General features: G+C 51.2%; 1 protein-coding gene across 1 annotated transcript in view; it reads right to left on the bottom strand.

Annotated features, from left to right (window-relative positions):
- The window catches only part of LOC141052769 (microtubule-associated serine/threonine-protein kinase 3-like), a 110,902-nt gene extending 96,610 nt beyond the window's left edge, over positions 1-14,292 (bottom strand). Inside the window, exon 1 of the mRNA XM_073550073.1 lies at positions 14,118-14,292. The gene's annotated coding sequence lies outside the window, so the exon portion shown is untranslated. The remainder of the gene's footprint in view (positions 1-14,117) is intronic.
- Between the last annotated feature and the right edge of the window lie 2,143 nt (positions 14,293-16,435).

Below are 16,435 nucleotides of genomic sequence, written 5' to 3'. Positions count from 1 at the left end.
GTCCAGACCAGAGGGAACAGGAAATCCCACCATAGTATCTTTTACGGCTTCTGACAAACCCTTCCGAAAGAGAGCAGCGAAGGCATTATCATTCCAGGTAGTAAGGACCGCCCACTTTCGGAACTTTTGACAGTACAACTCTGCAGAATCTCGACCCTGGTTCAATGCCAACAGGGTCTTTTCAACCTGATCAATAGCATTAGGTTCGTCTTACAACAACCCCAAGGCTTGAAAGAATGCGTTCACATTAGTCAGAATAGGATCATCTGGTTTCAAAGAAAACGCCCAATCCTGGGGATCGCCACGCAGCAAAGAGATGACAATTTTAACCTGCTGCGCGGAGCTCCCTGACGAGTTAGGCTTCAAGGCAAAAAATAATTTACAATTATTTTTGAAACTCAAAAATTTAGATCGATCCCCAAAAAATACATCAGGTGTAGGGATCTTTGGTTCAACAGCATGCGAACGAGCAAGGTAGGCGGAAATTCCCCGCAGTTCCGCAGCGAGCTGCTCCACACGATCAGACAATTGCTTTATCTCCATTGAGAGAAAAAAAAAAAATTCCCCCTACGGCCTCAGAGGTATAGAGGAAAGAATATACACACTCTTTTTTTTTTTTTAAAACACAATTCTTTCCTGCTATTGAGTACCCTAGGATCTGCGGTATGGCGGGTGATTATTTTATGAATGAGTCACCATAGGAGGCAAAAACAGAAATGCAAGCTAAGTCCAGAAAACCAGAGAAGTTGGTAGCTATCGGATTGCAGACCCCTAAACCTATCAACACAACTAGCAGTAGCCGTGGGGGGTTCCTACGATGCCCTAGACCCCTTGATCACAGCCAGAGGACTATATAGCCTAAAGACAGAAAGGGAAATCTAAACTGCCCCAGAGCAGACCCCAAAGCAAAAGGCAGCCCCCAACATATAATGACGGTGAAGCAAGAAGAAAGAACACTAACACAGACAGAAAGATAGACTGAGCAAAGATGGGGCCCAAGCTAACTAGATAGGAAAGGACAGGAAGGCTGCTGTCTGCAATCCGTGAAAAACCCTATGAAAATAAGAGCCAACAAACTGACAGTGAAAAAGGCCCTGAAGACGCTAGGCTTCAAAAAGACTATGTCAGTACTCAGGAATATTCTGAAGACAGAGCAACAGGCAAAAGGAGATTCAGCTCACCCCAGCAGGGAAAGGCAGAATCCAGAAAAGCAAGGCAAACAAAACACAAATGCTAAAAGGCAAAGCAGAAAACTTAGCTTTAGAGGAGCAGGAATCAGACTGGTCTCTTAGAAGTCCACAGAGAAATCACCTGCAGGGCAGAAGGGTGTCGGCAGCCTTATATCCAGTCCGTGACTCCACTCAGCCAGTCATCATCATTAGGCTCAGGTGCCTGATAATCAGGCTCATTACCTTCCTTTACCAGAATAGGGAGTTCACCAGACCTCAGTGACGAAGGGGAAAATGAACTCACAACACCCGTGCCAAAGACACTGCTGAGAACCAGCTGACGGTGCTGGAACCCGGATGGGTAGCAGAAGCTGCAAGAGTCAATGGAACTAGCGAGAACCAGCTGACGGTGCTGGAACCCAGAGTGGCAGCTGAAGGAACAAGAGCCAATGGCACAACCGTGGACCAGCTGACGGTGCTGGAATACGATTAATAAGCAGGAGGTACCTGTGCTACAAAGCACTACCAAGGACCAGCTGACGGTGCTGGAACTCGGATACCGAGAAGGAGGCACCTAGTCCAAAGGCACTGACGAGAACCAGCTGACGGTGCTGGAACCCAGAGTGGCAGCTGAAGGGACAAGAGCCAATGGCACAACCGTGGACCAGCTGAAGGTGCTGGAACATGGTTAATAAGCAGGAGGTACCTGTGCTACAAAGCATTACCAAGGACCAGCTGACGGTGCTGGAACTCGGCTACCGAGAAGGAGGCACCTAGGCCAAAGGCACTGCCGAGAACCAGCTGACGGTGCTGGAACCCGGATGGGTAGCACAAGGTACCCATAATAAACAAAGTTGCAAGGCCGCGAGCAGGACGCAGTTACCGAAACCCACAGTCCAACAGGGGGTGCTTGTCCTATTGGCACTATGGAACCAGCCTTTATTACCAGAATCCGCAGCCCACATAGGAAGCACCGAAACTGCAGGCACCATAGACTCGGCTAACCCGACCGCAACACGACAGGACAACGTATTGGTGGCAAAGTGACGTTGACACTACCCGGAAACAGCAGGCGTGCTGGAACCAGGCTGGGCAGGAGGGAGTACCCGTGCCAAAGACACCATCTGAGCAGCAACTGGCGATGTTGGAGCCCAGGGTCAATCATGCAGGAGGCTGAGGCCTACTTGGAGCGAGTAGTAAATAAGATGTAGTGTGATTTTGGAGGCAGCAGGAGACTTTGTCGTCCACACAGCAGGGGAGCAGCTGGCGTTACTGAACCCCACAAACACTGGAGCATGTGTTTTTGTCTGTGCAGACGACACTTCCGAGCAACAACTAGCTGTGTTGAAGCCCAGGATCAAACATGGAGCAGGCTGAGGCCTACTTGAAGCAAGTTTTATACCGGTTGTAAACTACTACTGATTGTAACCGTGCTCCACTTAAGCCTCTGGCTCTTCTGTCTCTAGTATTTCCCCTGGCCTCCAACCCCGCCAGTTACTGCTCTGAAGTGGCATCTGCACAATCCACACTTGTTCCTGGGTTACAGGGGCTCAGTCACGTCAGTTGATCCCCTGATGTGTGTCCGTCAAGGTCTCCTGCTCTGTCCACATTCCCACTACTAGTAATGGGAATGTGGACAGAGCAGGAGACATTGCCGGACACACATCAGGGGATCAATTGACGTGACTGAGCCCCAGTAACACAGGAACAAGTGTGGATTGTGCAGACGCCACTTCAGAGCAGCAACTGGCGGGGTTGGAGGCCAGGGGAAATACTAGAGACAGTGCAGCCAGAAGCCTAAGTGGAGCACGGTTAAAAATCAGTAGTAGTGTGACTGTGTAGGCAGCAGGAGACTTTGCCATCCACACAGCAGGGGAGCAGCTGGCATTACTGAACCCCACTGACACAGGAGCTATTGTGTTTATCTCTGTGAAGACGGCACTTCTGAACACCAACTGGCGTTGTTGGAGCCCGGGATCAAGCATGGAGCAGGCTGAGGCCTTATGTTTTTTGCATGTGGAGGCAGCAGGAGACATTGCAGTCCACACAGCAGGGGAACAACTGACGTTACTGAACCCCACTAACATAGGAGCTAGTGTGTTTTACTCTGTGAAGACGGCACTTCTGAGCACCAACTGGCGTTGTTGGAGCCCAGGATCAAGCATGGAGCAGGCTGAGGCCTGATGTTTTTTGCATGTGGAGGCAGCAGGAGACATTGCCGTCCACACAGCAGGGGAACAGCTGACGTTACTGAACCCCACTAACACAGGAGCTAGTGTGTTTTACTCTGTGAAGACGGCACTTCTGAACACCAACTGGCGTTGTTGGAGCCCAGGATCAAGCATGGAGCAGGCAGAGGCCTGATGTTTTTTGCATGTGGAGGCAGCAGGAGACATTGCCGTCCACATAGCAGGGGAACAGCAGACGTTACTGAACCCCACTAACACAGGAGCTAGTGTTTTTCTCTGTGCGGACAGCACTTCCAAGTGACAACTGGCTGTGTTGAAGCCCAGGATCAATCATGCAGCAGGCGGAGGCCAACTTGCAGCAAGTTTTATGTAGTTTGTAGACTACTACTGATTGTAACCGTGCTCCACTATGGCCTCTGGCTCCACTGTCTCTAGTATTTCCCCTTGCCTCCATTCCCGCCAGTAACTGCTCTGAAGTGGCGCCTGCACAATCCACACTTGTTCCTGTGTTACTGGGGCTCAGTCACGTCAGTTGATCCCCTGATGTGTGTCCGGCAATGTCTCCTGCTCTGTCCACATTCCCACTACTAGTGCCAGACATGGGATGTGAGTGAGGTTGCCTAGGTCCAGAGCTGCCACCAGATTTCGGCCATTGTCACACACTACCAAGCCCGGCTGGAGATTTGCTGGCACAAACCACACGTCCTGCTTGATGGCATTCCAGAGCTCCTGCGCTGTGTGGCTTCGATTCCCCAAAGAAATTAACTTGAGTATGGCCTGTTGACGTTTGGCCACGGCTGTGCTCATATCGGTCGTAACAGGTTCCTGAGGCGCTGTTTCTGAGGAACTTGAGTAGGAGGAGGAGTCAATGTGTAGAGACTGGATTCCTGCAATCCATGGAGTTGGCAGAACATGTACAGCGCTACTCTCCAGATCTGTACCCAGCTCCACAACATTGACCCAATGGGCAATGAGGGAAAGGTATCGTCCCTGTCCATGGTTACTGGTCCACACATCGGTGGTCAGGTGGACCTTGCTACTGATGGCGTTTAGTAGCGCATGTTTTATTTTTCCCTCCACATGTTTTTGCAGGGCAGGGACAGCTTGTCTGCTGAAATAAAGGCAGCTCGGCACGGTGTATTGTGGGACTGCTAATGCCATGAAGTTCCGGAAGGTGTCACTCTCCACCAGCCTGAATGAGAGCATTTCAAGTGCCAGTAGTTTGGCAATGCCAGCATTCAGAGCCTGTGCTCAGGGATGGTTTGCCGAGTATGGCCGCTTTTTATCCCATGCCTGTGCTACCGATGGCTGTAGAGTGGCCTGGGAGTGTGAGGATGACTGGGAACGTGGTGCTGTGGGTGGAATGTCACTGGGTCTCCAGACAACAGTGCCAGAGGTTCTTCCTTGGCGATCCTGTGAGGAAGCCAAACCAGCTGTGTGTGAGCTGGAGGAAGAGGCCCCAACACGAGCTGAAGAGGTGGTAGGTGGTGCTGTACGTTGGTCTACATCTTCAGTGTGTCTGTGTAACTCCACCTCATGCTTGGTCCGCACATGTTTCCACATATTTGTGGTATTGAGGTTGCTGACATTTTTCCCTCTTTTGACTTTCTGATGACACAGCTTGCATTTGACAAAGCAAATGTCATCTGCAACTGTGTCAAAAAAGGACCACACACTGCAAGTCTTGGGAGCGCCCGTTTTGGCTATTGGAAGAGGAATGCTCCTAACGGGTGCCGAAGTGGAGGCTACAGGCCACCAAGTCTGCCCCCTCCCTCTCCCTACTGTTTTGGCCGTTCGGGGAATCTCTTCCTCAGAGCTGCTCCCACCACCTTCCTGTTCATCACGCCATGATGGGTCAAGGACCTCATCATCTACACTCCCCTCTTCAAACACCTGCTTCTCCTGGGTTGTCTCACCAGCACCGTACGCACCAGAAAGTGGCACCTGAGTCTCGTCATCATCTGATGCGTACTGAGTTGTGCTGACTAGAGTTGAGCGACTTTTGTTTTTTTATGGTCGAGTTTCGTTTCGTGAAACCCGACTTTTCCAAAAGTCGGGTCGAGCAAGATCGGCCGATTATAGGGAAAAGTCGGGGTCGTCCCGAAACACGAAACCCAATGTAAGTCAATGGGGAATAAAAGTCGGCAGTGAGAGGAGGACAGGAAACACACCTACAGTGCCCATTTGAATGCCAAAAGCATCAATTCTTCTTACTTAAGCTTGTCAACCTTAATTAATTTCATAATACAAGTTACGCACTGAAAAATGGGGGTTATTTGGCTAAAGTTATGGGGGGGTAGGGCTGGCTCCAGGTTTTCATGTGCCCTGGGCGAAAGAGCGCCCCTTTAACACATACCACAACTCATCATGCTCCGATACGGCAGAGAAATAGCGGTATAGTACAATGAAAAATACTTCACTTTTTACATCTCATGACGAGGCCCATCTATTTCTCCATACAGAATCATTGGTCCCATATAATGTTTGAAACAGTATATGATGCGCTCCACATAATGCTACAGTATATGTTGGTCCCCATGGATGAAGCTCCACTGTCTTATGGGCCCAAATAATGCTCCAAAGATAATGGGCCCCATTTCTAATGCTCTAGTGTATAATGGGCCCTGTAAATGCTGCTCCAGTGTCTGATGTCCACCTTTGGAATGTTCCAGTGTATGGTGGGCCCCATCTATCATTCTCCAGAGTATAGTGCTCCCCAAAAATTGCTGTCCCAACATTGAAAACAATCAAATAAGTCTCCTCGCTAGGGAATCCCTGTACTAGTCTGGACTCCTCGTCGTCCCCATCTTCCATCTCACTGCACAGTATTTCAACCTTGCAAGTGCTGTGATCCTGAGCAAGCAGGGGAGGCCCACTCGTTGGCGACGGCACTAGCACAGGGCCCCTGATAGTACGGTGGTGTGTCTGATGGCGGGTGGGCCGAACCTGCACTTTCATCTGCAGCTTCCTCTTTGTCACCGTGTAAGATGGAACTGTATATGGGAAGGGTAACCTGAGTTTCATCAGGGTCAGATTCAGGCCGGGTAGCGTGCGAGGGGAATGTAGTGGTCTGGGTCAATGTACCAGCAGATTCATCGAGCAGTGGCTGGGCATCAGTGCACTTGTGTCGCCCCCAGGAGTACGGTCGCCACAGTGGCATTACCTTCCTCCTAGGGAGTGTGATGTCATGCTTGGGAGCAACGAAGGATCTCTCTAGCAGGTTAACTGATTGGGCGGCGTTATTCCCACGAGTCATGACCCTCCAAACAGCGTTCATGAAGGCAAAGTGTTTGTTTTACGTGGGCAGTATGGTTGCAAAGCTGAACCTTAAAGGAATGTCCAGAAGGGCACCACCAGGAGTGGAGCCTACGGCATAATTTGACTCAACACGGTGTGAGAATCATGTGGGAATAGTGGATGAGGGCAGGTATATCTCACCCAGATTCCTTTCCTATGTGGCCTAGTCTGGTCAGTATCGCACCTGCTTGCTAATGAATAATGGGAGGTGGATATAAAAGGATGCCAGGTGGTTGTGGGAGTGTCTCAGCCTGGGAACACAGAGAGCCTGTCTGTGTGAGAGACACACGTGAGTGAGAGCAGTGCCCACTGCAACTGTGGTTTGGCTGGATGGGAGAAGCCCGCCAGTTGGTAGTTAGGTTGTACTTTGTTTAGTTAGTGCCGGACAGGCAAGGATTTGTTTTATGTTTTATTTTTTTATGCATTGCTTTCACCATTAATAAACCTGACCCAGTGTCAGTTATACCCGAATCCCAGCTCTGCGCCTGAGTTTCATGCTGAACGCACGTGACCTTTGACCCCAGCAAAGGCGATCCCGGAGTGTTTTATCACATTGTGGTGGAGAATGCGGGCATCACGTTGCAAGCATGAGCATGGAGGACGTGGTGAAAGCGCTGGTACAGTCCACCGCCGTCCAGCAAGAAGCTAATCGGGTGATGATGGCCCAGCTGAAGGAGTTGGTGGACATGACAGCTACCGATCGTTCGCTTCTCCAGCAGGTGGCACAGCGCCTGGCAAGCCTACATGAGGTTAACCTGGAAGCCGAGTCGAGAGTGATTCACGTGAGTCGGTACTGGCAGAATATGACGACCGAAGATGACGTCGAGGCATACCTGACCACGTTTGAACGGACGGCGGTACGAGAAAAATGGCCGAAGGCACAATGGGCCGGCCTGATTGCCCCGTTTCTTTCCGGTGAGGCCCAAAAGGCTTATTATGACTTAGAGCCTGAAGCTGCGCAGGACTTTGACAAACTGAAAGCCGAGATCTTGGCCCGGCTGGGAGTGACGACCGCTGTCCGTGCACAGAGAGTGCATCAATGGACTTATCAGCCGGATAAACCACCGCGGTCACAGATGTTCGACCTGATCCACGTGACGAAGAAGTGGCTACAACCCGAGGTGCTGACAGCGCCAGAGATAATCCAGAGAGTCATCATGGACAAGTACCTGAGAGCTCTACCGCCAGCCCTGAGGAAGTGGGTAAGCCATGGAAATCCTACGACGGCAGATCAACTGGTGGATCTGGTTGAACGTTACTCCGTGGCGGAAGGACTCCGAGACGACGTTACCCCACCTCGTTCTTCATCATCTCCACGTGGAACCGGTAAGACTGTTCCAGGGAGTAGGGGAGATGGAAAAATCCCTAAGACAGTGGGGGAGGAAAATGGGACTGCCCGCACTGCGAGGCCGAGAGTAGCGAACTATGGTCTAAGCAAGGGGCCCGTTAGGTGTTTCCGCTGCCAAGAGATGGGACATATTGCTGCGAACTGTCCGGTCACTACTGAACCCATGCAATGCGACGTCACAGACTCTAAAAACCGCGTGTCTATGGTTGCACGGGTAGTGAGTGTGAATGCCGGTCAAAAGGATGCGGAAAAACACTTGTGTGATTTAACTGTTGATGGCAAAAATGTGGTGGCATTGTTAGACTCGGGAAGTGTGGTGACTCTGGTGAAGGCCAGTCTGGTGTCAGCCCCGACTGGACCATCAGACAAATTTTCTGTAACGTGTGTGCATGGAGACACCTGTTCGTACCTCACCACGGTCATATGCATTACTACTTCCTATGGGTCTGTGCAACATAAAGTGGGACTCGTCCCGGCGTTATTGCATGATGTTATCCTGGGCCAGGATTTTCCCCACTTCTGGCAATTGTGGGAGAATCAGTTGATGCCCTTGGGTAATCGTGTACATGATTCTTCTCCCAGGGCGCGTGGGGGTCCCGAACCCCTGGAGGAGGTCTCCCTGGAAGACTCGGGGAAGAGTCTGCGGGAAATGACCTGCAGTTCCCATTTTCAGTCATGGCGGGTGATACGGAGGAGACCGGGGAAGAGGAGGAGGCCGACAGCCGTCCACCTCCCCGTTTGCCGGATTTAGAAGTTCAGAAAGATGACTTCCAAAGCGAGCAAATAAAGGATCCTACCCTTTCTCAGGCTAGGACAAATGTAAAAGTGATAAACGGGGTACCCGTAGAACCTGGCTCTAGGCTGGCATATCCTTACATGGTTCTGGAGAATGATTTACTCTATCAGATAGAGAAAAAGGGGGAAGGTACGGTGCAACTATTAGTCGTGCCAAAACCCTACCGGCGGCAGGTGCTGGACCTGGCCCACGGACATGTGATGGGAGGTCACCTGGGAGTCCAGAAAACCACCGAAAGGATATTACACTGTTTTGTTTGGCCAGGCATGCATCACGATATTCGTGTATATTGTGAGTCTTGTCCTGACTGCCAAGCCTCTGCACCTAAGCCCCGGTTCTGTAGCCCTTTGGTACCCCTACCTATTATTGAGGTCCCGTTTGAGAGGATTGGGATGGATTTAGTTGGACCCCTTCCACGGTCTGCACGTGGACACCAACATATCCTGGTCATCTTGAATTATGCCACTCGTTACCCGGAGGCCATCCCTTTGCGTAACATGGCCACCAAGACGATTGCCAAGGAACTGGTGCATGTGTTTAGTCGGGTCGGTATACCAAAACAGATACTCACCGACCAGGGGACCCCCTTTATGTCCAGGGTAATGAAGGAGCTCTGCCGATTGTTACAAATCGAACCGTTACGCACATCCGTGTATCATCCTCAAACAGACGGGTTGGTCGAACGGTTCAATAAAACTCTGAAGCAGATGCCGTTAAAGGTGATAGACAAGGATGGGAAGAACTGGGACTATTTACTTCCGTATTTGCTTTTTGCCATCAGGGAAGTACCCCAGTCTTCCACGGGATTCTCGCCTTTCGAGTTATTGTACGCCCGACGTCCTCGCGGACTGTTAGACGTTGCAAAAGAAACCTGGGAGGGTCAGGTCACTCCGTTTAAAACGGTGATAGATCACGTCACACAAATGCAGGACCGTATTGCGGCTGTTATGCCTATAGTCAAAGAACACATGATGCAGGCTCAAGGAGCCCAAAAAAGAATCTATGATAGGGGCGCCAAGATCCGTACGTTTGCACCCGGAGATAGGGTGTTGATCCTGGTCCCCACGGTGGACAGTAAGTTCCTGGCAAAGTGGCAGGGCCCCTTTGAGATTAAGGAAAGAGTTGGTGAAGTAAACTACAAAGTATACCAGGCAGGTAAGCGGAAACCTGAACAGATTTATCATGTAAATCTGATAAAACCCTGGAAAGATCGGTCTGCCTTGTCAGCGGAGCTGGCCCGTCCCGTCTGCTCGCATACCGTACCGGAGGTACGGGTTGCAGAGACTCTCTCGGAGCGGCAAAAGACTGAGGTCAGGCAGTTTCTACTTCACAACCAAAAGTTTTTCTCAGAAAAACCCGGGCAGACTACGCTAATGAAACATGACATCGTAACAGAACCTGGTGTCACAGTTCACGTAAAGCCCTACCGAATCCCGGAAGCGCGCCGTGAAGCCGTTTCCCGAGAAGTGAAGGCAATGTTAGAGTTAGGTGTCATTGAGGAATCGCACAGTGCTTGGTCCAGCCCGATTGTGCTAATTCCTAAACCGGACGGCACCATCCGGTTCTGCAATGACTTCAGGAAACTGAATGCGGTCTCAAAATTTGATGCCTACCCTATGCCCCGGGTCGACGAGTTAATAGATCGGTTAGGAAAAGCCCGGTATATTACGACCCTAGACCTAACAAAGGGGTATTGGCAGATCCCTCTGGTGGAGGCTGCCAGAGAAAAGACGGCATTTGCTACCCCAGAAGGTCTATTTCAGTATGTGTATATGCCGTTTGGACTGCACGGAGCACCGGCGACCTTCCAGAGACTGATGGATCGAGTCCTGAGGCCACATAGGCAGTACGCTTCGGCCTATTTGGACGACATTGTCATTTACAGCTTGGACTGGGAGACTCATCTCCAGAAAGTACAAGCTGTGATTGACGACCTGTGGGAGGCAGGTCTAACCGCGAACCCCAAGAAATGTCACATCGGGCTAGAAGAAGCCCGGTATTTGGGGTATGTAATTGGGAGGGGTGTTGTTAAACCCCAGGTTGATAAGATTCAGGCGGTTCAGGACTGGCCACAACCTGTCAACAAGAAGCAGGTGCAAGACTTCCTGGGGATCGCCGGCTATTATCGCCGGTTCATACCCAATTTTGCAGCCATCGCTACCCCCCTGACAGATCTTACAAAAGGGAAAGACTCCGTCATGATTAAATGGAGTTTAGCGGCTGAAGAAGCCTTCCATAGCCTAAAATGGGCACTTTGCTCTCAGCCCGTACTGGTGACTCCGGACTTCCGCAGCGCGTTTGTGGTACAAACGGATGCCTCTGATACCGGTATCGGGGCAGTACTCTCACAAGTGAGGGACGGAGTGGAACACCCAGTCCTCTATCTCAGCAGGAAGCTGAATAAACACGAGCAAAGGTATGCAGTCGTAGAAAAAGAGTGCTTCGCCATTAAGTGGGCTCTAGAGGCCCTCAAATATTACCTGGTGGGCCAAAAGTTCAGGCTGATCACGGACCATGCCCCTCTCAAGTGGATGCACTTGAACAAGGAACGGAATAGCCGGGTGACCCGGTGGTTCCTTGCCCTGCAGGCCTACACTTTTATGGTGGAGCACCGCCCAGGGGTACAGATGGGAAATGGAGATGCCCTGTCCCGAGTGCACTGTTTGGCGGGTGTCATTGCTCGACCGGAGAGGTCTGAGCAGAGGGGGGGGGGATATGTGAGAATCATGTGGGAATAGTGGATGAGGGCAGGTATATCTCGCCCAGATTCCTTTCCTATGTGGCCTAGTCTGGTCAGTATCGCACCTGCTTGCTAATGAATAATGGGAGGTGGATATAAAAGGATGCCAGGTGGTTGTGGGAGTGTCTCAGCCTGGGAACACAGAGAGCCTGTCTGTGTGAGAGACACACGTGAGTGAGAGCAGTGCCCACTGCAACTGTGGTTTGGCTGGACGGGAGAAGCCCGCCAGTTGGTAGTTAGGTTGTACTTTGTTTAGTTAGTGCCGGACAGGCAAGGATTTGTTTTATGTTTTATTTTTTTATGCATTGCTTTCACCATTAATAAACCTGACCCAGTGTCAGTTATACCCGAATCCCAGCTCTGCGCCTGAGTTTCATGCTGAACGCACATGACCTTTGACCCCAGCAAAGGCGATCCCGGTTTGTTTTATCACAACGGGCAACCTCAACCATGCCAGCTACAGAACAGATGCACACATTGCAAGCTTAATTCCGTTAACGAACGAGACTCCGTCATGCCCCGCGGTCCGAGTCCGGCTTACTAGAGGGACACGTGAGGCTCTGGCACATGAGATTGGCCAATAACTGGTGTGTCATGCCCTTACATGTCCGTGGCTGCATGTGCGCTACACTGAAAAGGCCAGCGTTTGTCGCTTACAGGTGCAGATAACCCGCTGAACAACGTTAGTGATGGGGATCACTGATTACAATTATTACTCGCGAGCGATGATTTCCCAGTAAGTGCAGGTCAACCGCAGTTCCGGAATTAGGCCTAACCGTCATTCCTGAAAAAATGAAAAACTTATGTGTGCAAACCACAGGTGCTGTAGCTTGCTTAACAGCTCGCCAGCCGTTCTCACGCCCAGTATGGATTACACGTGATTGCACAAAGGTGAGAAAGGGTACCGTATCCCCGGATAACATGTATGGATAGCGTAGACATTCAAAAGATATGTCTATACATCAGGAGGCAGGCTCAGACGGTGTTAGGCCCAGTATGGCTTGCAAGTGATTGCACAAAGGTGAGAAAGGGTACCGTATCCCCGGATAACATGTATGGATAGCGTACACATTCAAAAGATATGTCTATACATCAGGAGGCAGGCTCAGACGGTGTTAGGCCCAGTATGGCTTGCAAGTGATTGCACAAAGGTGAGAAAGGGTACCGTATCCCCGGATAACATGTATGGATAGCGTACACATTCAAAAGATATGTCTATACATCAGGAGGCAGGCTCAGACGGTGTTAGGCCCAGTATGGCTTGCACGTGATTGCACAAAGGTGAGAAAGGGTACCGTATCCCCGGATAACATGTATGGATAGCGTACACATTCAAAAGATAGGTCTATACATCAGGAGGCAGGCTCAGACGGTGTTAGGCCCAGTATGGCTTGCACGTGATTGCACAAAGGTGAGAAAGGGTACCGTATCCCCGGATAACATGTATGGATAGCGTACACATTCAAAAGATATGTCTATACATCAGGAGGCAGGCTCAGACGGTGTTAGGCCCAGTATGGCTTGCACGTGATTGCACAAAGGTGAGAAAGGGTACCGTATCCCCGGATAACATGTATGGATAGCGTACACATTCAAAAGATATGTCTATACATCAGGAGGCAGGCTCTGACGGTGTCAGGCACAGTATGGATTTGACGGCCCAGACTACACAGCGGAGGAGCAGGGAGAGGTAAAGATTGCAAATGCTGGGGCCCTGCCCAAGCAAGGGGGGCCCACTCGTGGGCGTCGGTACTGGCACTGGGCCCCTCATAGTACGGCGGTGTGTCTGACGGTGGGTGTGCACCGCCACCGTCAGAGACACTTGATTGCACTATGAGGGACCCTGTGCCAGTGCCCGCGCCCAAGAGTCGGCCTACCCACCTGTCCAGGGCAACGGCACTCGCACGTTGTCGTGCGCTAGGTGGTGACCCCGGCCATGGGGGGGGGAGGCAGCACAGTTAGGGAGTTTTAGAAAGTGGCATATGTTGATGTTGGACATTCAGCTGATGCAAAAGTCGAAATAGGTCAAGTCCCAGGAAGAGGTGGACCAAAGCAAGCCATTTTTCTGTCACCCTATGTGTCATCAGGGTAAGGTGGGACAAAATCCTTGGAAACCCATGCATGGTTCATTTTAATGAAGGTTAGATCATCCACATTTTGGGTTGAAAGACGGGTCCTTTTTTCTGTCAGGATTGATCCAGCTGCACTGAAGACTCTTTCCGATAGCACACTTGCAGCTGGGCAAGCGAGTGTTATGCGGGGCTTAGGTCAAAGGAGGCTGACAAACCCGGGCCCCTGCGGAGTCCCTCAAACTAGGGAAAACCCTGTCTGACCCTCAACCCAGGGTTTTTGCTAAAGGTGCAAATGCCTCTCCTTATCTCCTGCTCAGCCCTAAGCTGAACCCTCCACCCTCCACCCAGTGAGTTGTAAAACCACCAAAGCCCACACAGTAATGACAGACAGGGAGAACTCAAACCACACCGCGCCGCATACACACAGGACAATACTATAATGTGAACAGGGCAAAACAAAGCACAAATATAGGAAGGCGAAAAGGTAACAACGGATCATACGACACCAGATATGAATTTCTCTCTCCAACACCTCCTCTCCAGACCGGAACCACTTGGCACAAAACACAAGCTATAATCGGCGATGCCCACAGGCCAGCACGACTATTTAAAGACCGTGGGCGTGACCAAACATCCCACCTGTTTTCCAGCTAGATTAACCCCAGATAACCTGAGTAAAATCAAGCCGGCGCCACTGAGGCTATAGTGGACGGAGATGGAACTACCGCTGCCTGCCGGACGCTGTCGTGTGAACAGCGTCCGACATGACAGTACCCCGTCTTCTACGAGGGACCCCAGGGCCCTCAAGACTCATAGGACCCGGCTTGTCCGGATGGCGGCGGTGAAAGGAACTGACCAGTCGATCCGCGTGTATGTCCGAGGCTGGTACCCAAGACCTCTCCTCCGGACCATACCCCCGCCAGTGCACCAAATACTGAAGAGTACGGCGCAGTACTCGAGAGTCCACCACTCTAAATCGCCATCCACCATGACTGGAGGTGGCATCGGCGTCGTGTCCACAGAGCCTACCACCTTTTTCAATAAAGACCTGTGAAACACGTTGTGTATCTTGTATACCGCAGGAAGCTCCAACCGATAAGCGACCGGGTTAATGATGGCAGCAATCTTAAAAGGGCCAATAAATCTTGGACCCAATTTCAATGATGGAACTTTGAGTTTTATGTTTTTAGTAGCTAACCACACCCAATCACCCACACACAGGTCCGGACCTGGCACGCGTCTAGAGTCAGCCACACGTTTGTATCTTGCACTCATGCTCAGCAATCGCTGTTTCACACTCCTCCAGACCGATGATAGTTGAACTCCTAATCGGTCCTCCTCTGGGACGCCCCCAGAGACCCCCTGACGCAAGGTACAAAATTGAGGATGGTGCCCATAAACACAAAAGAATGGAGACTCTCCCGATGATTCTTGGCGGTGATTATTTAATGCGAACTCGGCCAAGGGAAGGAACGTCGACCACTCCTCTTGGTTGTCAGACACAAAACATCGCAAATACTGCTCCAGATTTTGGTTCATGCGCTCAGTTTGACCATTTGACTGCGGATGAAACGCCGACGAATGAGACAACTTGATCCCCAATCGTGAGCAAAAAGCTTTCCAAAACTTTGCCACAAACTGGGTACCCCTATCAGACACTATGTCCGATGGAACTCCGTGCAGTCTGACCACCTCCTGCACAAAGACCTGAGCCAACGTCTTCGCGTTGGGCAAGGAAGGCAACGACACAAAATGCACCATCTTCGAAAATCGATCAACCACCACCAGGATGACCGTGTTCCCCGCCGAGGCAGGCAAATCTGTGATAAAGTCCATGGAGATTTCTGTCCATGGCCTACTAGGTATCCCCAGCGGCTGTAGAGTGCCAGCAGGACGGGTTCTGGGCGACTTGGCCCTGGCGCACGTGATGCAAGCTGTCACGTACGAAACCACGTCCTGACGGATTTTTGGCCACCAGAAGCGGCGCGATACCAGTTCCAAGGTGCCCCTAACCCCTGGATGACCGGCCAGGACCGAGTCGTGGTGTTCCCCCAACACCTTAAGACGAAGATGAAGGGGTACGAACGACTTATTAGCTGGAAGTCCTGGTGGTACCTCCTCCTGGGCCTCGGCAATCTCCGCCTCTACCTCAGTCGTGAGTGCCGAAACCACTACACCTTCCTGGAGGATGGGTACCGGATCTTCCCGAGGTTCTCCCCCCGGAAAACACCTGGACAAGGCATCCGCCTTGGTGTTTTTCGCCCCAGGACGGTAAGTCACCAGAAAGTTAAAACGTGTAAAAAACAATGCCCAGCGAGCCTGCCTGGGAGACAGACGCTTGGCCGACTCCAGATAGAGCAGGTTTTTATGGTCGGTGATGACTGTGACCTGGTGGGCCGCCCCCTCCAAGAAGTGTCGCCATTCCTCAAAAGCCAATTTGATGGCCAACAACTCCCTGTTGCCGATGTCGTAATTCCGTTCGGCCGGCGACAGTTTCTTGGAGAAGTAGGCGCATGGACGCAAATTGCTCAAGGACGAGCCCTGTGACAGTACTGCCCCCACTCCCACCTCAGACGCATCGACCTCCACCGTAAAAGGTTTAGATACGTCCGGTTGCACCAGAATGGGGGCTGAAGCAAAACAGTTCTTCAGAAGCTCAAATGCACGCACCGCATCCTCAGACCAGATAGCGAGATTGGTACCTTTTTTCGTCATGTCCGTGAGCGGTTTGGCTATAGTAGAGAAATTCTTAATAAACTTCCTATAATAGTTAGCAAACCCAAGGAACCGCTGGAGCGCTTTTAGATTACCAGGCCGTTCCCAT

Source organism: Dendrobates tinctorius, unplaced genomic scaffold (genome assembly GCF_039654945.1).
Source record: "Dendrobates tinctorius isolate UK_male_01 unplaced genomic scaffold, ASM3965494v1 ptg000162l, whole genome shotgun sequence".
Lineage (NCBI taxonomy): Eukaryota > Metazoa > Chordata > Amphibia > Anura > Dendrobatidae > Dendrobates > Dendrobates tinctorius.
This window is presented reverse-complemented; position numbering and strand designations above follow the sequence as displayed.